The 3,443-nt window shown below is 42.2% G+C and overlaps 1 long non-coding RNA gene across 1 annotated transcript; it reads left to right on the top strand.

Annotated features, from left to right (window-relative positions):
- Nucleotides 1–563: 563 nt before the first annotated feature.
- On the top strand, nucleotides 564–1,617 carry LOC107305077. Its single transcript, XR_005811012.1, has 3 exons — nucleotides 564–647; nucleotides 1,108–1,299; nucleotides 1,397–1,617. It is a non-coding gene; the product is annotated as an uncharacterized LOC107305077 (long non-coding RNA).
- The last annotated feature ends 1,826 nt before the right edge of the window (nucleotides 1,618–3,443 follow it).

Genomic DNA, 3,443 nt, shown 5'->3' with positions numbered 1-3,443 from the left:
CGTGCGACGACGCCGCTACCATCCACTCTGCCGTCGCCAGGGTCCACTCCCCCCACGACGGCTTCTAACGTCGGCCTCCTCCTTTGTCTCATCTCGTTGTACCGGCTACCCCCTCTGTGCTCGCCGCATGGGTCTTTATCTCCACCGCTGCCGGGCTCGGGTGTGGTAGATCTGTCGCCGCTGGCCGTCCTAGACCCAGGGTGGCCAGATCGGGATATGTGGCATGCGGTCGCGGGTGCCGGGACGCATCGGGTAGCCATCGGGAGTGTCAGCAATGCCACGGCTGCTGGGGCTGGCAGCGGCGGGAGCACGGCAAGGTGAGCCTAAACATAGGCGGCCCCAGTCTCTAGTTTCCATTCGCCTCCATTATTTGGTTCACTCACCACTCTTAGCTTCTTGCTGTCTTGCGCTGGTGAAAGCACATCTTGAGGATGGCAGCCTCCATACGCTTTTCATCGAGGACTGCGGAAGATACTAAACTATTTTCTCTGCCTTGTTTGTCTTTGCTTCGACGTGCTGATCTGATTTTGGTGCTTTCTCAAGGCTGTAGGGTATATCAAAATTTTTGCCTGTAGGACCAGAATGTGCTGAAGAATAAATCGGGATTATCGTTACCTATTTAGGCTGGATTACTGTTACCTATTCAGGTATTCACAATCTTGAAATTAATTTTATGCTTGTATATTTTTTTTGGCTGATGTTGCGCACAATAAAAATAAATGACATTATACAACATTCTTAATTTTGATGCTTTGCAAAGTAAATTATGCCTTCTATACGCATTTTTTAACACGGGTAAGTAGTCTTTGTATTGTAAAGGTGCAATCACTGCAGCATACTCAGGACTTGAAATAAATTCAGGTTCAAAGGATTCACTTTTAGGTTCAGATTAAATAAATCCAGTTTCAAGTTGAGGAACTGTGATGTTATTTCAGGTCCAATTTATACAGTGCCTGAAGGAAACCCAGAGCTTGTCAAAAGAAATTAAAGAAATAGTCAGGACAATCATGTCATTCAGAAAAATGTGATTTAATGTAATTATTTATGTTACTGTGACTAATAGTTGGTTTTCTTCTCATTTTATATTTCTTTGTTTTCTTTTGACAGCCATAGTGGTTGAAGTAATTTACTGAAGATTGCTACAATCCCACCATATCATTGAGACAGTAGTGATCGCGTGCTTCAAAGAAATCCTGAACAGAAGGATGCAAGCAAAGAAGTCTAGTAGGTGCCATAGTAAACACCGTAGACGGGAAGACTGGAGCTCCATGATGGCTTTTAGCTCAATTACTTGCCGTAGTAAGTATTTCTCCAGGTTATAACTACAAGGATTTTACAATCTTGGGATCAATATGTTCAAAAATGAAGTGCCACTTGCCTTGCTCTGACCCACAAGGAACTTTGGCGGCGACTTCGGGGACACACTACAAGAGATCTTATGATAGATGACGTTTCATTTACGTCACAAACATTGAACTTTTCGTCATGTTCCGTAATTTGGGACGCTCGCGTGATGAAAATTCATTCGTCACCTATCATGCGTCTCTAATGGTGTTGTATGACGAAACCTTATTTTTCGGCATTAATCCAGTGACGATCATTCTATCGTCATAACTTTGTGACGCTCATATTTGTCATTATCTAGCCTAAAATACGTCTGATTAGAGTAAAACTATTCGAATAGTTACGCCTGTGGTAATGGGGCAAAGTGACAGATTCACTAGGATTAGTTGAACCTTTAATAACCTGATTACTTTGGAATTGGCTTAACCCTGTGCAATGTGGTGTAACGTTGATACTGGGTTAGGTCTGTCGCAACGTGGTGTAACGTTGAACAGAGGGTTGACCCTGTTGCAGTGCGGTGTAACGCTGGATAGTGGTTTGGGCCTATTGTAACATGGTGTAACGTTGGACAGTGGATGATTATTTTTAATGTTTTCCTTACTTTTTATTTCAGTCTACTATATTTATAGTTTTGCTAATTGCTACCGCTTTTGTGCAAATGGTCCTTAGCCTACCCTTGATATCCCATTGCATCCATTATTCTTCCTTTTCCGGGTGTTGCTTGTTGAGTACTCAGCCTTGCTTAATTTTTTTCCCCACTAGAGAAAGTGGCAGAGCCTGTGCCAGAAGGAGGTAGCTCTCAAGGTTGAAGTGAGGCTTAGTCCACCGTCAAGAATGCATATGGTGTGGAACCATCTGTCCACTCCATTTTATAGATAATTGTTTTTATTTGTTTTTAAGTCGTGGAACTGTGTATTAATTTGGTATAGTGTGTACTCGGGCTGATTCCTGGACTGAGATTTAATACATGCTATTGTTCGGAAATTGGTGTAAATTTTTGGGCGTCATAGGGCGAAAACTGCAGTGTGGCGTGATTGTCTAGGGAGGGTTAGGTGAAAGGTCTTATCATGGTTTCCTTAGGTATAGTGGTGATACCTTGGGCATGGTAACATGCTGTGGGAGCCATCTCTTGTGGGTAAATTTTTACACCTCTGATCAGAGTATAACTATTTAAATAGCTCTGCCAGTGATTATGGGGTGAACTGACAGATTCACTGGGATTAATTAGTCGAACCTTTAATAACTTCATTAATTTGGAACTGGTTTGACCCTGTCACAATGTGGTGTAACGTTGGGCAGTGGTTCGGGTCTATCGCAACGTAGTCTAACATTGGGCAGAGGGTTGAACCTGTCGCTACATGGTGTAATGTAGGACAGTGGTTTGGTACTATTGCAGTGTGTCACGTTAAACAGTGGGTGATTATGTTCATGTATTCACTTTACTTGTTTTATTTATTCTATTTTATTTACTATTTTGCTAAATACTGCTGCTTTTATGCAAACTAACCTTAGCCTAACCTTGATATCCCAGTGTATTCATTATTCTTCCTTTTCCGGGTGTTACTTGTTGTGTACTGTTGTTTATACTTAGCCTGCTTAATTTTTCTCCCACTAGAGCAAGTGCTAGAGCCTGGGTCGCAAGGGTGAAGTGAGGTTCTGTCCGCCGTCGAGATCTGTGAAGTAAGGTTCTTCGCAAGGGGTGGAAGAAGGGGTTTTCTCTACCCACTTAAGTCCTGAGGTGGGAGCACGCCCAAGGGTGTGTTTTGAGGCTAAAGAGGCACCCAAGGTCAGTGACAAGTGGGCCCAAGTCTTGGCTGTCTATCTAGGTGCGACAGGTGGGTGAAAAACTGAGTATCGATTCTTTTTTGCATCTTACATGATTTATTTTCTTTCCCTCCGTAAAATCGATTTGACTAGCTATGTAAAACTTGTTAAAAACTTATGCAACTTGGTATGGTGATAGGTGTTGGTTTGTAGGTTTGATTTTTCAATGTTTCACACATAAATTTCAAGTATTTTAAATCTGGTGAAAAGATGAAATTGGTTAGGCTGAAGGTTATATTGAAATTTCATGATGTCAAAATGGAGAGCTAAAATTT

Source organism: Oryza brachyantha, chromosome 1, assembly GCF_000231095.2.
Source record: "Oryza brachyantha chromosome 1, ObraRS2, whole genome shotgun sequence".
In the NCBI taxonomy this organism is placed as follows: domain Eukaryota; kingdom Viridiplantae; phylum Streptophyta; class Magnoliopsida; order Poales; family Poaceae; genus Oryza; species Oryza brachyantha.
The sequence above is the reverse complement of the archived record's forward strand: the minus strand, read 5'-3'. Positions and strand labels throughout refer to the sequence as shown.